The sequence below is a fragment of the Hibiscus syriacus genome, unplaced genomic scaffold (genome assembly GCF_006381635.1).
Source record: "Hibiscus syriacus cultivar Baekdansim isolate YM2019G1 unplaced genomic scaffold, ASM638163v2 tig00110429_pilon, whole genome shotgun sequence".
Taxonomy (NCBI): domain Eukaryota; kingdom Viridiplantae; phylum Streptophyta; class Magnoliopsida; order Malvales; family Malvaceae; genus Hibiscus; species Hibiscus syriacus.
The window spans coordinates 6059004-6073396 of NW_024062733.1; positions in this window are offsets into that span (position 1 = coordinate 6059004).

The window sequence follows — 14393 nt, forward strand, 5'->3', positions numbered from 1 at the left end:
AAGTTTATTTTAAATATCTATATTTATTATGTAAGTTCATGAACTTTTATCTATATCTATATGTATGTATGTATGCATGTATGTATGTATGTATGCAAAGTTGATTCTAGGTTCGGTCTTCATGCAGAGCAGAAGCTAACGCTCTTGGTAAATCTTTAAGTGCCAGATTTCTTGTGCTCTGCCTCGAGGATATAGGGTACTACATGCATTTAACTAATTTATGGTTCCCACGCCTCTGACGTTTTGGAACTATTTGGGTGTGGATGCTGTTACATTATAATTATCGGTTTTGATGTTTTGAGGATTGATGCTTATTATAAATGTATCAACACTTTATGCGTGCACCTCGTTGGACATTCATTCTGGACAAAAAGTATTCATACATTATGTTGAACTATTTTATAATTAAACTGGTATATTTCTACCGGTTACATTGTAAATTTACCTATTACATTATAATTATTGGTTTCGATGTTTTTGGGATCGATACTTATTATAAATGTATTGACACTTTATGCGTGCACCTCGTTGGGCATTCATTCTGGACAAAACGTATCGACACAATTTAAAAAAGTATCGATACATTATGTTGACCTATTCTCTCATTAAACGATATATTTATACCGGTTACATTGTAAATTTACCTATTACTTTATAATTATCAGTTTCGATGTTTTTGGGATCGATACTTATTATAAATGTATCGACACTTTATGCGTGCACCTCGTTGGGCATTCATTATGGACAAAAAGTATCGATACAATTTAAAAAAGTATCGATACATTATGTTGACCTATTCTCTCATTAAACTGATATATTTTACCTATTACTTTATAATAATCGGTTTCTATGTTTTGAGGATCGATACTTACAATAAATGTATCGACACTTTATGCATGCAGCTCGTTTGGTAATCATTCTGGACAAAAAGTATCGATACAATTTAGAAAAATATCGATATATTATGTTGACCTATTTTCTCATAAAACATATATATTTTTACCGGTTATATTGTAAATTTACCTATTACTTTATAATGTATCGATACTTATGATAAATGTATCGATACCTCAAGTTTGGGAACCATATTGGACAAAAATGTTGGAAACTTTGTGTTTACTAATTTTATCATTAAGAATATCTATTTTTACCACTTACATTGTAAATTTACCTATTACTTTAAAGTAATAAAAGTTGAATTTTGTAGTTATTGTACATACCTAAATATGTCCTACGAAATTAATGTTGTCCCCACCCTTCAACTACCACATCCTATTGAAAGTACCACTGAAACATGTTGTTCTATGAACTCCTACTTACATCTCCATCAACACCTGTTGGGACCACTGAACTTGCACAACCAAATTTTTACCATATGGATCATACTGTATCAGACAATGTTAAGCCAACCGATGAATGCCATGAAGTACATATTGTTGATGAATCTGACAGATTGGTTGGTCAGCTCTTCTCTTCACGTGATAAAGCTTGGTACTTTTACAAGGGATTCGCACGGGAACATGGTTTTGGTACACGTCGGGGAACAACACGGCTTAATATGGAAGGGAATGTGAAGACACAATAATTTTGTTGTTCCAAGAAGGGTTTCGAGTATTCAAAGTCAATACTGTTGATCGTCAACGTGCTCATACGCCAGTCACAAGAACATGATACAAGGCTAACGTCGTAGTTACAACAACAAATACAAACGATCAGTGGGTTGTAAGTAAGTCTTCTCAGAAACATAATCATGCATTGTGTATACCTGCTATGACACCATTTATGTGTTCTAATAGAGTTGTAAGTAAGGCTGATATCGATGAGGCAAAAACATTGAAAGAGGTCGGTGTTGACACGTCACAAGTAATGAACTATTTAACGCAGAAGGTAGGGGGTTATCATAATGTTGGATTTACACATAAAGACCTCTATAATGCACTTCAAAGAGGTAAATTAAAGGAAATCTCCAATGGGGATGTGAATGCGCTTATTGCTTACTTTGATTATAAGAAACATGATAATCCCTGGTTTTTTATGACATACTCGGTAGAGGAATCAGGGGCATTGCATTATCTTATTTGGTCGGATTGTACATCGAGATCAGATTACACATGCTTCGATGATGTAATTACGTTCGACACAACGTACAAAGATAATTTGTATGGTCAACCAATTATGCCTATTGTCGGTGTCAATCATCACCATAACACAATTGTGTTTGCTACTACCATAATCGCTGACGAGATGTCCCAATCTTTCGAGTGGGTACTAAAGAATTTTTTACAAGCCATGATGAATAAATCACCTATTTCAGTTATCACCGATGGGGATAGGGCAATGCAGAGGGCTATCAAATCTGTCATCCCTTCTGCTAAGCACAAATTATATTCTTGGCATATTTCTCGCAATGCACAAGCTAACATTGGTGACCCAAAATTTACAGCAGCATTCTCAAAATGCATGGCTTCCTGGTGGACAACCGACGAATTTAATATTCACTGTCATTCAGTTGTTTCAGAATTCAATGTCGAAAAGCATCAATGGGTGATTGAGAAGGGAAATAATCGGTACTTATGGGCACAAACATATCTAACCAGTTATTTCTTTTCCAATATTCACTCAACACAAAGGTGAGAGTCTATAAATGTTCACTTGCGATTGCACTAAAACACAAGATGACATATTTAGATGTTTTCGTGTAATTGAAGAAGGAATTAGTAGAATGTGTATGAATGAGTTGAAGGAATATTACTTAAGTTCCCAGACGAAGCCCTTCCTGATCACAAAACTGATTGACCTTGAAAGCCATGCTGCTGAGATTTATACGCACGAGTCTTTTCGTTTGTTCTAAGAAGAACTTCAACGAGAGACATTGTACCGGCTTCAGGAAGATATTCAATCCTTATCAAATGAATATCAAAATTATATTTTGACAAAGTACAAAGAAAAAAAATAAGACATTTGAAATCAGTTTTGATTTTGGTACGAAAACCCTAAATTGCTCGTATAGAAAATTCAAGACCATCGAAATTCCATGTCGCCATCAACTTCACGTTTTGAAGAACTTGGAATACTCATTTTTGCCCGGTTCTTTGATTTAAAGTAAATGGACTAAGGATGTGAAGGCTTGTGCACCCAGTTTTGTTGACTTGAATGTGCCTCAAGAATTAATGCAAATGGCAAAGTTCGTTGCTCTACGTGCAACGTCCAGTCAATTATGCTACATTGTATCAAAGACAAATGATTCTTTCAAAACCGCAAGAGATGAGATGAAAAGACTAACAACAAAATTTGAAAACTCATTTGGTTTGAATGATTCAGTCAACCGAAGTAGTGTAGTAAACAAAGTTCGCGACCCTCAACGAAAACAACGCAAGCAAAAAGAAGTACCAAATAACAAGGTCGAGAAGAAAATTAGGCGATGTGGGTTTTGCAATGGTGAGGGACATAAAAAACTAACATTTTCTCAAGTCAAGCTCAGTTTTGAAACAAGCACACAACCTACATCAACTGATTTTTACGAAGACATAATGAAATGGCCATTCAGTCCCGCACATGATGACAATTATATTAGTGACATTTGGAATAATGCAGACAACAATCTCCATATATCGTAAGTATCAACATGACTCCTACTATGTATAAGAAACATGTACAACAACTTATTGCTAACTTTTCTCATCTCATACATAATTACATTCAGATACAAAATTATAAATCGTATACAAATTTCTCTTACATTTACATCATCGCGCCCTTTTGTTATTCTTGTGTTTGATGAAAGCTTTTGTCATCTCTTCTCTTCGTTTATTTTGATAACGAGATCGTTTAATATTCACATACGATCCCATTCTCCAACAACCTATATTCAAATTGTCAATATGTTAAGTATTGTAAACTACAACATTCAATCTACGACTTTTAACAATTTAACAGCAAACTAATTTTTCATTTCACTTACAAAATCACTAGTTGCCCCTCTAGAACCGATCGATTCCATCCGTTTAATCACATAAATGATGCAATCATATCTATAACAAAATTTGAATACTACACATGTCAATTATGAAATCTGCATAAATTGCACTTTCTATTTATGATAACATCTCATACCCATTCAATTGCTCATTCATGTTATCCTCCACAAATTTGAATTGATTCAATGGGACCTTTAGATGGTGATAGGCGATATCAAGAACGTTGTTCCACTTCGAGTGGGAACTCAACTCTAGAAATTATATAGGAAGAAAGTAAGATAATAGTTGAAGCAATTTTCTGATCTCCATTCATGGAAAACAACCCACATATAAATACTAGATGAAATACGACTCAACTACACTATCCCACTAACAATAGAAAATGCTAATAGTCTTGCTAAAAATTAAGAATACTTGACTCAAAATACAAATATGCTAAAGAAAAGGAAAACATGATTCCAACTAACAAGAAAGTGCTGAAAATAGAATGAAACACCATGCTCTCGTGTATACTGCAGAATCTTCACTTGGGCACATAGTCTTTAGCCCAGAATGGTTTATGTTGAGCTCTTTTAACAATTCCCCCCTCCATGACTTTAGCCTTGTCCACAAGGCTGCTATCATCCATTCCTACGAAAACTGAAGGAACAGTATCAGAAAAGAGCGATGGGTGACTGCAACGAAGCTCCTCAACATCTTCCCAAGTGCAATCGATTGGTGCAGTGTCGCTCCATTGAATTAAACATTACTCTTTTGAAATTCCATTGCTCCAAAGTTATCTCTAATCAATAATTTTCTCCGGAGTTACTATTGGTCTGTCGTCCTCATCTATTGTCGGAATCGGAAAAGTGGGTTCTGGTGGGTTATCTAAGCAGCGATGCAGACGAGATATGTGAAATACGTTGTGGATTCTAGAGGTAGAAGGAAGGTAGATTTCATAAGCCACATTTCTGATTCGTCGAAGAATGCGATAGGGGCCAAAAAACCTTGGAGCTAATTTCTGAGATGGTATGCGAATGAGAGACACTTGACGGTATGGCTGTAACTTGACGTATACCAGTTCACCTTCTTCAAATTTCACATCCTATCTCTTCTTGTTTGCTTGTTGCATCATTGCTTGTTGAGAGTGACTGAGAGCTTAAGGAGTTGGTCGCGATGAGTGAGTGTGGCATCAATTGATGCATTTTTTGAGGTACTGATGATATAGGAATGTACTGTAGGTGGTGGTCTGCCATATAGAGCTTGGAAATGACTCATTTGGATGGAAGAGTGGAAGCTAGAATTGTACCATAATTCTACTAAATGCAAATACCTGCTCCATTTTTTACCTCGCCGCTAGTATAGCAACGCAAATACGATTTTAAGTACCGATTCACTACCTCTGTTTGGCCATCAGACTGAGGGTGGTAGGAGCTGCTGTAGTGGAGTTTGGTGCCAAGGATGCGAAACAGTTCCTTTCAAAATTGAGATAGGAAAAGAGGGTCTCTGTCCGAAACGATGGTTTTAGAAAGGCCATGGAGCTTACAAATTTCACTAAGAAAAACAGAGGCAAGATATGGGGCAGTATATTTCATGGAAGAGATATAAAATGTGCGAACTTAGTAAGTCGGTCTACAACGACCCAAATGGTGTTTTTGCCTGTTGAAAGAGGAAGATTGGTGATGAAGTCCATGCTCAGGTCTTCCCAAACTTGTGAGGGAATGGGTAGTGGTTGAAGAAGGCCATATGGTTTTTGAGTGGAGTATTTGTGTGTCTGACAGATATGACATGAACTTATATACTTACACACATCTTTAGACATTGCAGGCCAAAAGAACGAAGAGGCCAGACGTGCTAGTGTGGCTCGGTTTCCTGAATGTCCACCAAGTGGGGAGGTATGATATTCAACAAGTAGTTGTTGTCAGAGTTTGGCCTCTGCAAGTATGTATAACCTTCCGTTAAAGTATATCAACCCGTCATGTATTATAAAACCTGAAATGAGGTCTAATTTCACCTTCTGTAGAAAATCCATTCCTTTAGGCTCAGTTGCAAAATATTCACGTAGGGCAGAGAGCCATGTAAATTCAGGAGCTGTGATGGCGGCATATGAACATGTCTGAACTCGTGACAATGTATCAGCGACCTTGTTCTCTTTACAAGGTTTGTATACTATCTCGTAATCATACCCCATCAGTTTTGTGAGCCATTTATGCTGCTCCGGTGTTTGTACTGATTGCAACATGAGATATTTCAGACTTTGTTGGTCAGTGAAGATAAAAAATTTACGACTGAGTAAATACTGCCTGAATTTCTTTACAGCCTCTGATAAGGCGAATAACTCACGAACGTATGCAGATGCAGCTTGCATTCATGGCACCAGTTTCTTGCTGAAGTAGGCTATGAGATGATCGCCTTGTGAAAGTACAACTCTAATAGCGGTTCCTGATGCATCAGTTGTAAGTTTGAATGTAGCCGTGAAATCTGGAAGGGTGAGTACAGGAACTTGGGTCATGGCATCTTTAAGCTCTTTGAATGCAACCTTTACTCTTTCATTCCACCTGAATTGTTGGCTCTTAAGAAGGTCAGACAACGGGCTGGCAATACCTGCATATTGACGAACAAAGCGGCGATAATAGCCTGTGAGGCCAAGGAACCCTCGTAATGCTGATACGGTGGTAGGTTTGGGCCATTCCATAATGGCTTGAATTTTCTCTGGGTCTACTCGAACACCGTCACCTAAAATAATGTGGCCCAAATAATGGATAGTAGCAACGCCGAAAACACATTTTGATAATTTTGCGTAGTACTGATGTGATTTCAGGATTGTGAAAACCTGACGGAGATGTTTGACATGTTCCTTGAGTGTTGCAGAGTATATTAGGATATCATCAAAGAAGACCAGTACAAAATGTCGTAGGACTTCACGAAATAAATCGTTCATGGCAGCCTGGAAGGTTGAGGGCCCGTTGGAGAGCCCGAAGGGCATGACGACAAACTCATAGTGTCCATCTATAGTGCAGAAAGCTGTTTTCTGAATGTCCTCAGCTGCCACACGTATTTGATGGTACCCAGAGCGCAGATCGATCTTTGAAAATACCGTAGCACCATGGAGCTCATCCAATAATTCATCCACCGTTGGGATTGGAAATCGATCCTTAATAGTGATGGCATTGAGAGCACGGTAGTCGACACAAAAGTGTCATGTCCCATCTCTTTTTTGAACTAAGAGCACTGGTGAAGAATAAGGACTATGGTTGGGGAGGATAATCCCATCTTTCAACATATTCTGTATAAGTTCAGTCATGTTGGATTTTTGATAGTGAGGGTAGCGATATGGCTTGATATTCATAAGTTTGGAGTCAGAAGTGAGGTGTATATGATGATAATGGTTTCTGGAAGGTGGCAATTCAGTTGGTGGTTGGAAAATAGTGTTGAACTCAGTTAACAATGTGTCCAGGGGTAGGTAATTTGTGTTACTATTTTGGTTGGCTAATATAGGACTTGGTGGGTTGGTTTCGTAAATGATTGTGTGCATCGTCATGACGAAACCTGTGTGCAACATGCGGTTTAGTTGAGAAGGGGTAGTTATAGACATATTTTTGTCTCCGATTAGTCTGACCTGTTTTTGTTGGTATGTAAATTCCATACTTGGGATTGAATAATCCGAGACGAAGCGGCCTAATGAACTTAGCCATTCTACGCCCAACACCAAATCAGCCCCTTGTATAGGCAACACCAAGAAAGAAATCTCGAAACAACAGCCTTGAATCTGCACCTTCACATTTGCACATTTTCCTTGACACTTGATCAACTCACCATTTCCCACCATTACATAAAAACTTGGGACAACAACAATTGGAAGTCCCAAAAAAGATGCGACACTGGGCTGCATGATATTGTGAGTACTTCCGGAATCAATTAACATTGAGTATACCTGACCTTGGATTTCTCCACTCACTCTTAGTGTTTTTGGACTTGACATTCCGAAATAGGCGGCAAGTGAGAGATAGAACTCCGAATCTGATGTAGTATGACATTGAGCTTGGTTATGAGGAACTGATTGTGGTAACTCAGGATGTTGAATATCTGATTGTTCTTTCTCTTCTACGACTAGGAGCAGAAACTGAGGTCCCTTGCATATATGGCTTGGTCCATATTTCTCTTCGCAGTTATAACATAGGCCCTTGAGCCTTCTTTCAGTTGCCTCTGCTCGGGTTAGACGGCGAACTGGAGGCATATTGATGCTTGGTGGGGATGGCAATAAAGGTACTGGGGTTTTGTTTGGTTGATTTTGTGTAGGTGGAGTGTTTGGGTTAAAAGGAAATCTGCTCCCAAGATTAGAACGAGCTCGGCGATCTCGAAGTTTGGATTCTATTAGTTTGGCTTGGCCAATAGCCAGGGATATTGTGCTAGGTTTGAGGATGGCTAACTCTTCCTGAATTTCTGGTTTTAAGCCCGATAAGAAACAGTCTATAATAGCTTCATTTGGTAGCCCTGTAACACGATTACAGAGATTCTCAAAATTGGCTTGGTAGTCTGTGACCGTACCTGTTTGACGGAGCTTAAATAGGGCTGCCCGGTAGTTATCATAAGACGATGGTCCAAAGCGTATTTCCAAGGCCCGAACAAAAGCGTCCCACGTCGTTAGCTGCTGGTTATTATACATCCACATAAATCAACTCAAGGCTTGACCTTGCATGTAGAATGAGATTGTACTCAACCGATCTTCAGGTGGTAGTTGGTAATAGTTGAAGTATAGTTTGGCTTGAAAAATCCAATCTAATTGGTTGGATCCGTCAAATGGTGGAAGACTCAGTTTAGGGGGTTTAACAGAGGATATTGGATTTGTGGACTGTAAGTTGAGGGTAGATTTGGGAGAGCTGTATTGGTATGGACCTTTGTTTTTGGAGTTTTCAGATTTTCCTGTTTCCTATTCACTATGTTTCATGGCTTGGGTGAGTTGAAGTTGAATACCTTCAACCATAGTAGCTAGTTGGGTTAGAGTGTTTTGCATGGGTGAAATGAGAGCAACTTGGTTTTGCATCTCTTCTATTTTTGTTCGAAAAGCTTGGAACTGATCGTTTAGAGTAGCAAATTGCTCCTCTAACTGTGGTTTGGACTGATCGTGTTTCGGAGGCATTCTCTCAACGAAAGCACCAAAAAGATAGGTGATATCAAGAACGTTGTTCCACTTCGAGTGGGAACTCAACTCCAGAAATAATATATGAAGAAAGTAAGATAATAGTTGAAGCAATTTTCTGATCTCCATTCATGGAAAACAACCCACATATAAATACTAGATGAAATACGACTCAACTACACTATCCCACTAACAATAGAAAATTCTAATAGTCTTGTTAAAAATTAGGAAGACTTGACTCAAAATAACAATATGCTAAAGGATAGGAAAACATGATTCCAACTAACAAGAAAGTGTTGAAAATAGAATGAAACACCATGCTCTCGTGTATACTGCAGAATCTTCACTTGGGCACATAGTCTTTAGCCCAGAATGGTTTATGTTGAGCTCTTTTAACACCACATGCTTCTACAAAAATGTGTTCCTAATTATATCTATCTAATATTGTCATATGCATTAAAAAATATCAAGTTATGATCCAAACAAATTATGCATTATAATTTACATAATTTCCTTTCATACATACCAATCTCTTAGCATCATTCACCCTCTGTTTGGCCGCTGGAGATGAAAATAGACTATCATATACCGTTGTAACACAAGAAACCATATCCAACATCAACAGATACCAATGGGAACTACTGTAGTTTATTGTGATCAGGATCTGCAATAAATTTCACACCTAATTTGAAAAAATTCAACATTATATATCTGAAAACATCATTTGCAATTGGTATGGTGTCTTACCTTGTCACACTCGGTGAATTTCACATAGTCATCCAATATCATCACCAAAAGCTCACAACACCATCAACAGTTGGATTGCCCTCCAATGCCTGTTGTTGTATTTCAATCATTATTAATTTACCGTCTATAACACTAATCTTCAACATTTATTAATTTAACTCACCGCTAAGTGGTATGGAAGGTAACCAATCTTCCCGCGTAACTTTTTCGATTCGTAACATAATGTCCAGCCGACCAAATCAATAACCTAACAAAATTAATTACACAATCAAAACATATTCACTAGGTTTTAACATTTTTTACTTCCTACTTACCGCACCGCCAACCCATTCCATAGGCTTCAACGTTTCAACGTCGGATACAGTAGCGAATTGATTTCCCATTGCGATTACAACATATATGTATGAAGCATTAGGATTAATATTTTGTCATGAAATATTTAAATATCACTCACAAAGCAATATATTTCACTTATGACGATTCTAACCCACTATTCCATAAATAATCACACATTGTAACTTCGTAATCACCAATTCCACTTGGAATTTATCTTTTTCAACCTATAATTTTGCATATAATTTTTGTCACAACAACATAATAAAAATCAAATTAAGTTTTCTTTTATTCAGCTTAACTTCTGCTTCTTCTTGGGTACAGGACATTCTGAATCCAAATCTGCATCTATAACACACTCCGGTGTATAAATCACATCCACATCCTTCCTCCTCACTTCCTCCATCTTTTTTTCTTCATATTTTTTCAATTCATCGTATTTTTCCTCCACATGACTCTTCATCTCTTTTATTTCACCCTTCATCCAACTTTTTCTCAACTACTCTCTTCACCCCCGTAAGTTTACCCCTCAACTCCACAACTTCTTTCACCACTCCATCTATTTTTTCACCCACTTCCCCCTTAATCCTCTCAATTGCCTCTTCGACTCTTGATTGTCTTTGCAAAATATCAAAAAGGAAATTTTTGAAATCCGCCAATTCAGACATCAAAATGTCGAATTTACTCTGTTTTCCCTCACCGTCACCCCCTACTACCATCTCTTCTTCATTCTCTTCCTCCACTGCCTCCTTTCCAATAACCTTCAAAATTAAATTACAATATTAATACATTGATTATATTCTTAATATTATTTAATTACATTTATTTCCCTTTCTTGCTTCACCGGTCTATCCAACTTCAACTTCGCCATCACTCTAACCACATCTTCCTTTCCCCATGCATGGATACGTGCCACTCTGGTTCTTTCATATACCGACACACTATTATTGTCCGACCAAAAATCAAACAGTGCAACCTGTATTTATAATTAAATTTATCATTTTATATAATAACTATACTATCATTTTATATAAAAAACAAAAACGTTCTTCAACTCATTTATGTAATATCCCAAAAGTCAGATCAGTGACTAAAATGTAAATTTGGAAACTTTGTGCTCAATTATGAAATAAGCTAAAAGTTCAGGGACTTAAGTAAAGGATTTTGGATTAAATAGTAAAGATGGGTAAACTAAAGGGGTAAAATGGTCTTTTCATAGGAAAGATTTTTATCTTCATTTTGAGTAATATAAAACGTGGGAAATGTGAGAAACTTTCCAGATTTCTTTTCTTCTCCTTTCTTATTCACGTGGAAGCCAAGAACAAAGGTAAAATTTCTTATTGGCTGATATATAGCTGAATTTAAGATTGAGTTATGATCATTAGATGATAGAAAAGCTTAAGGAAGGATTAAGTTAGCTTTTAAACAAGGAATGAAAGAGTTATAAGAGATTAAAGGATTGGAGTTTTTGAATGAAATCTTGGAAAATAGTTAGTAATTGAAGTTGAAAGTTAAATTTGACTTGTCATCAGTCAAAATAAGAAATTTGAAGTATTGGAAACGAATTTAGAACATGTTAAGAAATTGGTAAGATTCTTGGTTTTCACATTCAAGAAGGAATATTGAATGTTAAAGTGAGTTTAAGTGATATATGTTGTTTAGAAGAAGTGTAGTTAAGTTTAAAGGGCTAAAAGGAGGTTATATAAGAAGAATTAAGTAAGTTTAGGTGATTTTTCGTGCTTAAAATGTGACTTTCAGGCAAGTGGTATCGGTACCCATTCGACAGGTATCGATACCCTCTCAAACGAAAATTTTACAGAATGCAATGAGGGTACCGATACCCTAAGGAGGGTATCGGTACCCCCTAAAGGAAAAAGTGAATATTGGTTTATTAAGTTCGTTTAAGTTGTTAGTATCGAATTACAAGGTGTAGGCATCTAATAATTGCCTTAAACTGTGTAATTATATAGATACCTAGCCTAAACGAGTTCCGAAACCATGGGCAAGTAAGATCGATCAAGGGAAATATAAGAGATCGAATTGACTAGTGAGGCCAGGTGAGTGCATATTAGATATTATATGATGTTTAATGGAAATAAGACTTGCGACAAGTCTATTTCAGATAGTATTATGCATGAATTCATGAACTTGAGTATGTGTTTGTTATGGGTGTATGAGTAATATGTTATTGTATGCGTGACATGATTTGTATGAATTTATGTTAGTGTGATAAGATATAAGAACCGATATAAATAATATATATGTTTACATAAATTATATGATGATATATGAATAAATATGAAATTATATGAGTATAAAGGATAAGTCATGTGATAAGATTTATATAATTTATGGAAATGAAAATATATGAATAAGAAGAGTTATAAGAGAACAAATATAAGTTATATGATAATGAAATACAAGACTATGTGAATATATGGTTATACGATAAAATATGTAATAATAGGAGAATATGATGAAAGTGAAATCATGATAACAATAGGAACTAGGTAAACATGTATAAAGGTTATATGAATAATGGAAACATGAATTAGACAAGTACATATTGATATGATCAATTAAGTGAATTAGTGTATTAGATATTATATGATTTATGAGAATTTAAGAAAACTAGACAATATTGAATTATAAAATGAACTGGGAATAATAAATCACTTAGTAAACTTGTATATAAAGTGATGATATACACATATAATATAATATATATGTTTATAAATATGACATATATTATGTAATATAAGTGCATACCAAGAAATAAAGAATAAGATAGATGATAAAATATAAATTATATTATGAATTAGTGATGTAGGAATGCAATATAAATATGCAATAAAAGTTATGTGGTATATTATAAATATAAATATATGATAACAAGAGATAAATTATATGAGGAAGATTTATAGGCTTAAATGAAGCCATAGAAAGATGTTATAGGAGCTATTTGATGACAATTTATGAGAATACATGTATATATGATAAACTATGTGAAATTGAACTAAGGCAATATATGAAATTAGTATATAAATGATGTGAGTATAAAAGTACAAACCATAAGTTATATGATATACAATAAGTTATTATATGTACATGATGTATGTTATGAGATGTGATCTATGTGATTACAGGAGAAATAATATGATAAGAAGATATGAGTTTATGTGATGTATGAGAAACATATGTGAATAAAAGATGTCAATGATATATATGGTATATGAACATAAGAGAAGTATTATAAGCTAAGTGATATATAGTTATGAAATCATATGAAAAGTGAAAAGTGAAAAGTACATGTGAATATATGAAATGATATGAAAGAGAATGCCCATGTAAGTGTCAGGAGAGCTAGAGGTATAGTTGGCATGCCAAGAGTCGAGGGTCTACGCGATCCTTCGGGACATACTCATAGGTCATTCGGGACATACTCACAGGTCCTTCGGGACATATTTCACATGCCACTCAGTGGGACTTATATGAGCTATGGTGACAGCATATGTGCACAACCTCAATGTACTCGCATATCTTTATTTCTCACTAGTATACATGGGCTAACAAAGAGATAACAATAAATATGTTACATGTAATGTATATACTTTGGTGATATGAATTGTATTATATGATTTATATGATGATGTGTGTATTGCTTGGTTAAATGAATCATATGTTGATTAAAGAATAGATACAAGAGGATATGATTATAAGATATAAATGATAAGAATATTGATAGTGGAATAAGATTAAAGATGGAAATAGTGTGTGATATATATATGTGTATATTACGTTGTATATAAATATATGTTATATTGTTTTGGTGTGGCATCATGAGATGATATGTTCATGTATTTTTAAATAATTAGAGTTCTTTTCTAAGTTTAATGTCTCACTAAGTCATAGACTTAGCTTGTGATTGTTTCACACGTAGGTTATAGAAGCGAGAAGAGAAGTTAAGAGGAGCAAGACATATTAACATCTTCCTTACAAAGTTTCAGATCAGAAAAGAGATGATTTTGATGTATTTGGTTATTTTGAATATAGTTGGCATGTACTAATTGATTGAGTTGAACATGCTCTGATATGTTTTGTTAACCAATTGCTTTGATTAATGTAAAATATTCATTTTCATGAAATGTGAATTTGAACTTTTAATCAGTTTGTAAAAGAAAATGCTTTGAAAAGTCAATGTGACACCTCGGACTCAG